At 42.3% G+C, this 12958-nt stretch overlaps 1 protein-coding gene across 2 annotated transcripts in view; it reads right to left on the bottom strand.

Annotated features, from left to right (window-relative positions):
* Positions 1 to 12958, bottom strand: part of map1ab (microtubule-associated protein 1Ab) — a 119541-nt gene that overhangs the window by 56603 nt on the left and 49980 nt on the right. The window contains exon 1 of one of the 2 annotated variants that reach the window (XM_078167734.1): positions 6397 to 6692. The exons of the other annotated variant lie outside the window; for it this stretch is intronic. The gene's annotated coding sequence lies outside the window, so the exon portion shown is untranslated. Of the gene's footprint in view, positions 1 to 6396; positions 6693 to 12958 lie in introns of those variants that run through there. 2 annotated transcript variants of the gene reach the window in all.

The raw sequence follows: 12958 nt of genomic DNA, 5'->3' as shown, positions 1-12958 counted from the left end.
AGCTGAATTAGCAGATCAGCAGACTTTGTTACATGCAGAAATGAGTAACAACAGCTCTTTTCGACAGTTCGTCAACCCAAGGGGATCGTTCAAAGTCCAGCTGGTACGCGAGAGAAGCCGGTTCAAGCCGATTTCAGGAGCTGCCCTCCGACTACATTTACATAATCAAGTTGGTCACTAATTGGAAAGCCATCTAATGTCCCCATTCGAGCATTTATCCATTGACATAAGACGGCTAATACTTTAATAAGACGACCTAATGAAGTATGTCAACGATCACAGTGGTCTGCAACGTGAGCTCTGCCAAGTGGTGCTGGGAGAGTCATGACGGCTTTATAATGGGCAGTGGTTAAACCATTAAGAGATATTAAATGGGATAGAGGTGAGTGTTTGTTGTACAGCTGTGAGTTAAGTGTGTGTCCGCAAGTATGATTTCAATCAATGAACTTCTAAATGAGGTGCCTGCACTATCATGTGATCAGTTTCCCCAGACACTTGCCTCCCCTTCGCTGTGTTAAACCAGCCAGCAGCTAATCTGAGAGCGAGCGCAGTTCATTGTCTCCATCAACAAGCCCAAATCCTTGCAGTTTAACAAATAAGCACCTTCTTGAGAAGCTGTTGAGTCTGATGAGGCAAATTATACCAGAATAATAACTGCAGTAAGCACAAATGTGATTGAAATAATGGTGGAATAGTAAAGGGATAGAGTCAGATAAAAGATGGAACGACCTGCCAGTTTTCTTACAATAAATGTGCCTGTTTTGTTTCTGGCTCTGAAGTTTAGTTGATTAGCAGCTACTCTGATAATCGCTAAATTGTTAAGGTGAATTTAAAGTCAGCATTCCCTTTTTCCAGCTTCTACATTGTGATGATTTGCTGCTTTTCTTTGTCTTATATAAGACCAAACTGTATCTTTGGGTTTTGCACTGCTGGTAAAAAATAAAACAATTTTACAATGTCACCTTGGGCTTTAGGAAACAGTGTTGGACATTGCCCACACAAGAATCAGCAAATTAAACATGAGTTGCAGCCTTAGTCTATGATAGATAAGAGGACTATTTATCTGTGAGTGCCGGTGATGTTTTTTTAATCTTTCCCACTACCGTGCTCAGGGTTGGATATTAGCACAGCCACCAGCTAAATGCTGGTAAAATATCAATCAATCAATCAATCAATTTTATTTATAAAGCCCAATATCACAAATCACAATTTGCCTCACAGGGCTTTACAGCATACGACATCCCTCTGTCCTTATGACCCTCGCAGCGGAAAAGGAAAAACTCCCCAAAATATGCTGCTAGATCTGCTTCACTCACCAGCCAAAAAACAATGGTTGTCTAATTTCCTGTGCGCCCAAGACAGTGTTCACGCTGAGCTGCTATTTCTCATTATAGCCTTAGGTTCCGATCCCACAGAAAGCATTTTGCAGGTTGCAAAACACGAGGCGTGCCGCACTGCCTTTTTTTAAGTAAATGCCACTTGTGAAAAAAAAAAAAACGCTTGCTGTGCATTTTTATTGTTGCCAGGCAACATAGACTCACCTTCTTATTCTAAACTTCTCATGTAATCAGTTTGCCGTTTATTTATTTATTTATTTTAGTTATTAGCCAGTAATTAGTATCTAGTTCCTAACATGGTGAGGCAGAGGGTACTTGCTGTAGCTCTGGTTGAGGGTGAGAGGCTGTCAGTAAATAGTTTGTTGTGCACAGGGAAACAGAGATCTGTGTGGGTACATGAGACCCTAAAAAAGAGGGTGGATCATGGGGAGTACAACCAGTTGGTCCAGGAGCTTCTCCTCCATGATGGCTGTTTCCAGGTATATTTTAGGATGACTCAGGGTCAGTTTGACAACCCACTGTCCATCATCGGGCCGTATAGCTCTGGGTATCCAGCAACTACTGCCACCAGTTTCTCGTACGTTGTTTACCAACTGTAAGCTTGTTGTCATGACAACCAGAGATGGCCCACCTCTCAAATCATCTGATTGGACAATTGGGAAAAAGATAATGAAAAAGAGATGACGTGGGGCGTTTTTCTGCTTTGAGTTGAGGTTTTTCCAACTCCAGGAGTTCAGAGTGCTCCAGCAAAAACGCCAGGTGGCTAGAGCACAGAAATGCGAGGCACGTCACAATGCAAAAACAGCGAGCAAAGAGCTTCACTCTCATTAAAAAGAACCACAAAATGGCGCCTCTAGCTGCTAAAACACTTTATGTATGATCAAGGCCTTAGTCTGAGCCTGGTTCCCTAATCAGAATCCATATTTTAACTGGATGACCTCCATGTCATCAAACACCTGCACTGCTGAAGGACAAAAAGACAAAACACCCATCAGCTACAGGACAGCTGTTCTCTAGCCGACCCTCACCTTTGACCTTCTGTTAAAGAGGGGGGTAGAAGAAAGGACAACTCTCCCTCAGTGATCAATTAAAATGATCACATTATTATCCTTTTATATTAGTTATGTGCTTATTATGAAAAACCCTTAATAGTGGTTTTCAAAATGATATCTGATTAAATTTCACTTTTTGTTTCATAAATTTGTTGCTTTACAACTCAAAATGGACACAGAGAAATCTTTTTTTTGAGACGGCATGCAGCTTTTGAAAAACAGTAGTTCTAGGCAACAAGAGTAGTGTTGTCATATTTTGCTTTTGGTGTGTTTAGTGAAAACATTAATAAATCATGAACGATGAGAATCTGATGCTCGGCTCAGAGGCACTTTCTGTGGACGTTGTTAAAACATAACAGCTACTCACTCATTTTCCTTTCTCCACCAAGATTTCTGTCTTGTGGTTTAAAACCTGCTCTAACCTTTATGCTTCAGCTGCTCCATTAACTGGAACACTAGTCAATGTCTAAGGCTTCAGGAACCTAACACTACAGCAGCATCAGCACTCCCTGCAGGCCTATCGACAGCATATCTGTTTCAAAACTCCATCATGGTTATGTTTTATAAAAGAGACCCAAGATGATTCATTAATGAATGCAGAGTTTCTGTTTTAGGATAAAAGACGAGTACAACTGCTGGATGTCTGACTGAAACCAGAAGGTATCAACAGAAAACTAAAAACATTTCTTTATGATTTGATAAGTCATCTACAGCAATTTATTTCCCTATAGCCCACAGCACTCTCCATATTTCATGGAGAAACCTTGCATTTATGTAGAGTCGGTGTGGGATGTGAGGACTGAATCGTAGGATGCAAATGTCAAACAGTGACTCAGCACTCTCACTGCAACTACTAACTGTTGATTCACAGGCAGGCCAAACAGGTAGGCTAATTGTACGTCATTCCTCAGTTGCCTTAGTCAGTGGTACTTCAGCAGTAGGAAAGAAATACTACACTCGCACCAATACCTATACCTCTTGAAGTAATACCAATAGCATACTCCACTTGATACCTTTTTTCCCCACATCATTCATGTGAATGGGAGCATTAAGTTTAGTGAATGCGAACATGCTGTCGAACATTTTGTTGACATCTCGGCATGCTGAACTGCCAACTCCGTCAAACGCACCGTGCTCGACTTCACCACAACACAGACTGTATGGGTTGTACTTTTTGCTATAGTGTGCCAATCACACACTGTATTAAATCAAAGAGCGCCTGCGGTCATTGGCTACGAGCAAAACCATACAAATAGTCTGATTTTCTTAGTCTGGGTACAAAAAGGATCAAAAGCAGGTATCACTTGACTCTAGAAACTTCGAAACAACTTGGTTCTGGGTTATTTCGGTTGATACATTAAAAGGTATTCAGTACCAATATCCAGCCCTATACAACAGTGCCTAATTAAGTGTCACTGCTGCAGGGATTTTTAACAAGTAAGTAAAAAATGCTACAAGGTGACTCAGCGATGTAAGCTGACCTGTTACGCAGCTGATTCTCTGGCGGGCCAGAAAGTAGGGCTAAACTTAGTCTGGCAAATCAAAGATTGCTAACATGCCGCAGGGCCCAGATTCTGCTCTAAAGGAAGCATCAAAGACGTCTCTGCTAAGATGTAAGTTTTAGCACATATTCAAATAAACACTCCATGTACTTCAGTACAAATAATGACATTGAATTTATGCTTAACACAACATGCATGTACAAAGTATACTGCAGCAGTAGAGCACTTTAAACTGGGCCAAGTTAGCCGAGTTTAGCTCAAGCAGAATGTTAAAGCGAAAGTTTACCCTAAAATCAAAATTACATGTTGTTCCTCTCACCTGTAGTGCTATTTATCAATCTAAATCATTTGCTGTGAGTTGGTGAGTGTTGGAGATATCAGCTGTAGACATGTCTGCCTTCTCTCCAATATAATGGAACTAGATGGCACTCAGCTTGTGGTGCTCAAACGCCAAAAAATGCGTCCCTTAGCCGGTGATACACTGGCGGGTGTAGTTGGGTACAAAGAAAATGGCTCCTACATGAAACTGCTCACAACAAGGTCTGTGGATTATCTTGAGTAACCGGGTCATGATTTCTGTAAAGAGACATTGCTGTTGAGTTTTTCAAATGTTTTTTGGCACTTTGAGCACCACAAGCTGAGTGCCATCTAGTTCCATTATACTGGAGAGAAGGCAGACATCTCTAGAGCTGATATCTGCGACATTTGGCAACTCACACCAAAACAGTCTAGACTGATAAATAATGCTATAGGCAAGAGGAAAAGTATGTATTTTTGATTTAAGGATGAACTGCCCCTTTAAGTTTTCTGGCTCCATCTCTCAAGTTATCTGAGTCAAACTTGACAGTAGGACTCCATGACTAATACAGATAAAAAAAAATGTGTTTCTACTGTGAAGTACTTTATATTTATTTCAGACAAAGTCATGGACTGATATGCGGCGTCACTGACTGATGAAAATCAAAGTTGCCCATCAGAGGAAATCTTTTATGACACAAGATTATAGAAGCTGACGTCCCAATTTTATCCCAAAATTAAAGTTGGGATTAGCATGCTGCAGAGTAATTACTGAGACACTGGCCAGGCATGCAGACAATCAGAGTTTATATCAGTGAGCAAAAAATAATCATGCGCGCAGACAGACAAGTCAATCAGATCAGTGACACACACACACACACACACACACACACACACACACACACACACAAAGAGGCTGGGTCGAACCACCTTTGCTGAGTCACTGGAAACATCCAGTCCCAAGAAACCAACACAGGAAACTGGAGCAGTCTATAACATGGTGATAACTCAATAACACAGGATGAATACTGACTAATACTGACAAATAACAGCTTTACTTGGCATCAATCGTCATCATACAGACAGCCCACAACACACACACACACACACACACACACACACACACAAAGATGGTTTCACTGCAATGGCAACATCCTCGGCATGAATGAATCATCACAAAACCCAGTTCTCTATGTTTAAGTTCAAATGATGGCTGGTTGCTTCTCTACCAAAACACATACCCCTCATCCACACACACACACAGTCACACACACACCCACAAACACTGTCTCTACCCCCTCTTTGCGCACTCAAGTCTGAACCTGCACAGTCATTTGTCCTCCTCTGGACCAAAACATAGCCCAGAGACTTCATCCCATTACATTACCAACATGCCAACTGGAAACCATGGCAATGACACCATGAAAACAGAACTGGGTTTTTTCTTGTCTGTAGCAGGGGGGCATTGAGTTTATCTGCATCACCTGCACAAGGTATCTCTCCTATCTATCCATATGGACTCACAGTGACTTGGCAGAAAGAGGCTCGTTTTATGGGATTCAACCTGCGTCCTTGCAATTATAGGACAATCTATCTGCTGCATCACCTGTAAAACTCGTATCTTTGGTTGTCCAATGATCATTTAATTTATAAAAGTAGGCACAGGCTGCACTAATTTCGATCAAAGCTCACACACATCTGTTACAGACCAGAGAAAATAGGTTAAATGAGAACCTACTGTTCTGTCAGCCTGCATTAATCCCGTTACTTTGGATAAAGAAAGGACTTTCTGAAATCCCGTCTGAACCTTACGTGCGTCCTCTTATGTCAAGGTAGATTTGAGAGGATTGATTGTTTAACGAGTTTATGCTGTCTCATGCCCTAATTACTTCCAGACATTTCTCTCCCTGACGCGCCATCAAAACACTGCGCATAAAAGTAAATGTTTCCCTCCTGGATGTTGGATGCTTAGATGATCTTTGAAAAACGAAAAACCGACTGACACGCAGTTGTTTGAGGGAAAACGTCACGTCTGTGCGGAGAGGAGAGAGAAAAGCTGGGGATAAAAAAACACAGGCAAAATACGCAGCAGTCGCTCCACAGCATCCCACTCAAGAAACCTGCCGTCGCATTAACTCCGTGCAAAAAAGAGGCAGAAAAACAAACATGATACATGAGTTGGAGGGATCTCAGAAACAGTTTACGTACCGTTATGGATGATGAGCCACTTTACCGGAGAGTTGTGTGTCTAGAAACCGGAGAGGAGCGTCGGCGGTGCGTGTTTGTGTGTGTGTGTGCGCGTCAGGCGGAGACAGGAGGACAGAGGAGGAGATTTGGCACATTTGGAGAGGAACGCAGCCTGGTGGCGGAGCGCAGCGCGCCGAGATGCGGCAACATCCGTCTGCAGACAGCCGACCAGCGGCGTGCGGTCCAACCAGGGAGGGGCGCACCAGGCTCACACACTGCACCAGCAGTAACTCATTCACTGCCGAGCCGGTGTGGGTGGGTGGGTGGACTGCTTTTGTAAGCAGAGAGGGAGGGAGAGAGAGACAGCGTCTCTGTGCTGCTGCTGCTGTGTGTGTGTGTGTGTGTTTGTGTGTGTGTGTGTGTGTGTCTGAGTGAGTGGTGTTATGCACCACATCTCACAGCGCTTAATAAAAACATCTGCTGTCAGCCGATCGTGAATTTTACAATGACATCATGAGAATAATCACAGCAGGTTATGAATTAGGCAGCAACTATACGTCAAACACGATCACAGACAACATGGTACAGTAGTTGTAGAAAGATGGAGAGAAAACATCAATGCAGCAAATGAAATTTTCTATTAACTGACTGTGTGTTCGATTATCGGGGAGTAAACGGGATTAGCCTACAACTTCACTCACTGAGGAATCAACCAGATGCATCATTTTAATAATAACAAAAAAAGTGATTATTCTATATTTAGTTTCTATAAAGAGGGCCAAATGGAGCCAAGGGGAGTTTTAGAGTGTTACCATTACTGATTAATGTGTAGGGGTAATGCAAACTTACAGTTTAGTCACCCCTGGGGCACTTAATTTGGCTTGGTGAAATGAATGACAAAACAATTTTGTTCTGATGGTGACACTCCAGGGAAGACCAGGGATGCACCAAAATCAGGAGACTGAGACTATTAAAATCGATGTCTGTGGTAATCAGGGCAAAAGGGAACCCAACAGGGCTCAACATGACAAAAAGCACAGCTGGAATACCACACTAGGTGGCCCCAGGGGTAAAATAGAGGCCCCAATGACCCCCTATGTTCTCCCAAGTAAATGTGAACCATGTAAACAAACAAACTAAAGGAGGATTTATACTTGTGCTGTGGTGTGTCTGTGTCACTATGCAGTTACACCTTCAAAACACTAGTCGGCGGCAGGGTTTCTGTGAAGCGCTGTAAAGTTAAGTTGATCAAAACACACATTAAACACACATGGCTTAATAGCAACAACTTCAAACACAAGTACACAAATCAGCTTCACTATAACTCGCAGCATTCACAGACAAAGCACTTGTCTTTATCTGAACACATTTTCCCCACAAATACAACATGCTAATGTTATTAGCACAAGCCTATGGCATTTTACATTGTATAAATTAGCCTAGCAACAAGCTACGTTTTCTTCTACTCATATGAAGCCCGGATAAATCACACACAAGACTTTAAATGCTAAGCTGTGGAGGCTTTATTGTCTTCACAATTTTATTGTTTCTTATCTGTGAAATTAAAGTAAATAAATGTGTAGTTTACTGGGGAGGTGCACGTTAGGCGACAGTGTAGGGTACGGTGTAGCTTATGGTGTTGATTCGACACAGAAGTATAAATCCCACTTAAAAAAAGGTCCTAAAACTGGATTGTTACTGAGGGCCCCTCAACAAAATGGGGCCTTATATGGCTAGTTTCCACATAGCTGTGTACGTATGCAAGTCAACCTGATCCATCTATTGCTATGGGAACCAATGTGATCACCAACGCTAGTGTCCAGTGACTGCCCAGTGTCAGCTGGGATAGGCTCCAGCATCCCAACGACCCCTAACGGGATAAGCAGTTAAGGAAAATGGATGAATACATTAATGCTATATATGGGTAAAAGTATTTGGACATCTTAGTTACCTACTACTTTACAGTTTCTGTTTGGGGCTCTTTAATTTGGGCTAGCCATCTTATTTTAATTAAAATAAATCTTAATGTTACAGCATTAAAATAAAGCAACAGTTCAGTGAAGGTGTTCTCCTGTGACAACATGACAGTGTCCTCATGCACAAACTCAAGTCTATAAATAAATGGCTTTCACATTTTAGTGTGATAAGACCTGATTGACCTGCACACAGCCCTGACCTCAAACACATCCAACACCTTTCACATGAACTGGAACGCCGCCTTTAAGTCGGGCCTTAACGCCCCAACATCTGCGTCCGACCTCGCTAATGCTGTTGAGAGCAAATCCCTGCAGATCTGCTTCAAAATCTTGTGGAAAGCTTTCACATAAGAGAGGAAGCTGTTACAGCAGCATGCTAAGGCCCACAGTGTACATTTTGCATCATCCTGGTTTGAGAGAAATAATAATGCACAAACAGCAGAGCCTGACCTAAACAGGCCTAATCATAATGCTGACACTCACTGTGTGCATAACGTCCGCTCACAACTCTGATAAGTTTGTATTTACTTGTTGACTTAGTGTCACGTTATGTGACAACCAACAACAGCGCACCCTTTCCCTTTCCCGCACACTGTCTCTAATCTGTTATACCTCTCTGCACCAAGCTGCTGTGTCATAAAAATAGCTTTAAACTAATCATTAAAGTAAATGATGATCAATGTTTATGCTCCAGTGAAAAGGAATGTGATTAGGTTTGTGTGTGTGTCTTTGTGACTGTGTTTGCTCTTGTGGCTATAATATCAAGTCATGCTTGTGTGTTAAGTATTAAATATTTAATATGTGTTGTTGTTGTTGGCTATTATTTGCTCTGTGTGTTGTTGACTGTGTGGTGCCACGAGTACACTGCACCAACCGCCATCGATCTGTTTAACAATCCCCTGAACACACACACACACACACACACACACACACCTCATCCATCTCTCTATCTCCTTTGTCATGGTGATAAAACCTGTCAGCTGATCAGATCACCAGAGCCCATTCACTAGACAGTGAAGCCACACCTCTCCACCCACTGAGCCCGCCCTCTCACCCTAACAGCCAATCAGAGGAGCCGAGAGAGCAGCTGACATGTCTCTGTACAGATAAGGCTGCAGTTTCAACCAGAGGAAAAAGATTTTCCTTCCAGATCTTGGCAACAAATCATCTTAGTCATATCTATAGCTGGATAGAGACGGAGACAGAGCAATGCTAGCCTGGTTTCACACCACTACCCACAGCTCAGATTTTCCTGGAGTGATGCAAATAGGTGTGGTTTAGCTCTTATGAATGTCTGTCAGAGAATCAAACCAAAACAATCAGAGCTTTTGTGGTTTGGACTGAAAGCTGAGTCACAGTGTAGTCAACAGTTAAATCACACAGCTGAAACACTGCTCTTAGTTGATCAAACTGCATGCAGGCAACCATATAATCAATACATAGAGGTTACCTTGCATCACCAGCTGCCTGGAGTATGATTGATACTGGATTTTTTAGGCAAATGCCAATATTGAGACAACTATATATCCATTTATACTCATTTTTTTAACATAAATGCACAACATAAGTTTTTAAAAAATATATAAAAGATCCCTCAAATTTGATTATTAAAGCATTGCGACCAACGTATGTGCTGAACAGGACATTTTACAGTGGAAAAATAACCATGTCAGCACTCTCAGCACATTATGTTTTTGTGGTCCTTATCCGCTGTGAGGGACCAAAGGACAGAGGGATGTCGAATGCTGAAGCCCTCCGAGGCAAATTGTGATTTGTGATATTGGGCTTTATGGATAAAATTGAAACTGAACTGAAATTATTATTGATACAGCCTTTTGAGGCATGCTTTGTGACTGGGTCATAATGAACTTTGGCTTGACCTGACTAATATGAAAAGCACTATAAGTTGCCTTTGGGTATGAAATGTGCTATATAAATACTTTTACTTTGGCTTGCCTTGTTTACAATAACCTCCAGGTAGAAAACCCCAGCATGGTGTACATAAAATGAAATGGCAATAAGCAAACGCTGCCTCAATTGGTTCGTTTTTAGCCTACTTAAAAATCCATATCAGTTCAAGTGTACGTTATATTTAGAATATCTGCACCACTGTCAGACAGCCCATTCTGACTGAAGCCGCTATCTCAAAGCCACCAGACTCCATTGACAAAAGTTATTTTAGAATACAGGAGTTGCTGCCTCGACCACTTAGTTTTGTAAAGTGAAGCAATGAAAATATTCCAAAAATAGTTGGCTAACATTTGCTACCTAGCTACGTTAGCTACGTTGGCTAACGTTACATTGCTGCTGCTGCTGGCCGAACCCACAATAACTCAAATTACTTCAATGACTATTACTTGTAACAGTGTTTTCACACCGGGCGCGAGGCGGATTTTTCGCGCTTTAAGATTACATACAAAGTCAATGTAAAGACACGAATAGACGCAAATTTGTGCCAGCGGCGCGAATGGCGCGAATAGCGCAACGCGAATGGAGCAAACACGCGAAATTCGCATCATTCGCCTTGTGCAAGTTCAAAATATTGAACTGGAGTGAAATATTCGCTTGATGCTGTGTCGGGGCAGCCTATCAGCGTTGAGATTTTCCTGTCGTCACCGACGTCACTGACGTGCTGCTGCCGTTGTAGTAAACAACATTCATTCAGGCGACATGTGACTTGCCGGATACAGTGAACATTTATTGATTTTCACACGCCGAAAACTGCCACTGTCTCGCTGTAGTAAACAACATCCATTCAGGCGACATGTGACTTGCCGGATACAGTGAATATTTATTGATTTTCACACGCAAAAAACTCACCGGAGACAGATGGATATTTATTTTGGTGCTAATATTAAATGCAGGCTCCACTTCACCGACGGCGACTGGGATGCTTGCCCTCACTGCAGGTGTCTGGGTTATGGAGAACGCAGGTAGCCTTCACACACTTCTCTGCCACATCTGAATGGACCTCAATGGTCAACAACTGCCCCGCGTTGTTCCGAAAATGGAGGACAAGCTAATAATAGCTGTTTGTGGCCACCCTGAGCTTTATGACGTTACGTCCCCAAATTATAAGCTTCGGACCAAGAAAGACCTGGCGTGGAGGAAAGTGAGTGAGGAGGTCAGTCTGCCTGGTAAGTTTTGAAAATTGATTCCAACTATCGGCTGTACGTTTCTATCAACAAAGTTAGCACTAGCATTAGCCCCAGTTAGCACAACCGATGTAGCTTGCTTTCCGGCCGGCATACTTGTCTGATTTACTCGCGCGAATGACTCGCGTGAATGTCGCGAGTAAAAACAAATATTCCAGCGGTCAAACTTGTGCGAGTAGAGCAAGGCGAATATTTTACTCGCGCCCGGTGTGAACACACTGTAAGAACAGATTTAACATGAAACATTGTTGAGTTAGGGTGGCAGCAGAGCTAATGTTAGCTTATAAGTAAGCTAGCTTAGCAAGCAAGCGCATATTAGTCAGCTAGCTCAGTCAACTTCTTTATCTCATAGACTGTATTTATGGACGTAGCTTCTGTGATGTCACCCGTGGATTTGGGGACTGGTGTTTTGAAGCCACGAGTTCAGCATTTCGGCTATCTCCATCTTGGTTTTTTTGAGCCAGAAGTGGCCATATTTGGATAAGAGGGTGGAGCTGTGGAGCAGCGAGGGGTAGATCTAATTCAAGCCTCACAGACAGCCTGTCAATTAAGCAGCCCTGCTTTTAAATATGCATAACTTTGGGGCTTAATTAAATAAAAATGGGTAAGTTATAAAAAAAAGCTAACCTTTTGTACAACTGTCATGAATGTTGAAATAAGCGAGAGAGTAGAGCCGTTTTTTGTACCAGGCTGTAATTAAGGTTATTTCTGCTATAAAGTTACAGCATGGGGGTCTATGGGGATTGACTCGCTTCTGGAGCCAACCTCAAGTGGTCATTAGAGGAACTGCAGTATTTGCCACTTCCGCACTGGCTTTATTTTTCAGCCTCAGAGGTTACCGCTTGGTTTATCTCTGCCAGCTAAAAAAAAATAAATAAATCTTCTCTTGTCTAAACAAAACACAGCCTCCCTGTGTTTGTTGGTGTCAATGTCAAAATGTCTTTTTTATTACTGTGAGAAAACTATTGTGTTGTGGAAATCTTTACCTGGTCTATTATCATCCCATTTTACGCATCATTGTTTATTTAACTAACAGACTGTCTTTGCATAAACAGCATTCACATTATTGATTAGCATCCTCTGTTAACTCTACACTGGTAATGGTTTCTGCTCTTAGTAAAATAACAGGTCTCATGAGCTCCTGGTATTTAGAAAGGAGACAAAGACAAGAAGAAGATCTCACTTTCACAATGAGGGTGTAGCCACTCTCTCCACCTGACTATGCCACCTGGAAGCACTCATTTGATCAATGACTGTGCAGAGGAAAACATATTAGCACAGATGGTGTTTCTACCGTCACTGGTTGCACTCAAGTCTGACTTTTACCTCATTTCACCCCTAATAAAAACCACGTTCAAGCCAGGCTACTTGGAGATCAACTTCACGCCTGTGATAGATGACAGATGTTCCTGTGTGCAGCACTGGCCTCAGTAATAGACAGACTGAGAGTGT

The sequence above is a fragment of the Epinephelus lanceolatus genome, chromosome 5 (assembly GCF_041903045.1).
Source record: "Epinephelus lanceolatus isolate andai-2023 chromosome 5, ASM4190304v1, whole genome shotgun sequence".
NCBI lineage: Eukaryota > Metazoa > Chordata > Actinopteri > Perciformes > Serranidae > Epinephelus > Epinephelus lanceolatus.
This window is presented reverse-complemented; position numbering and strand designations above follow the sequence as displayed.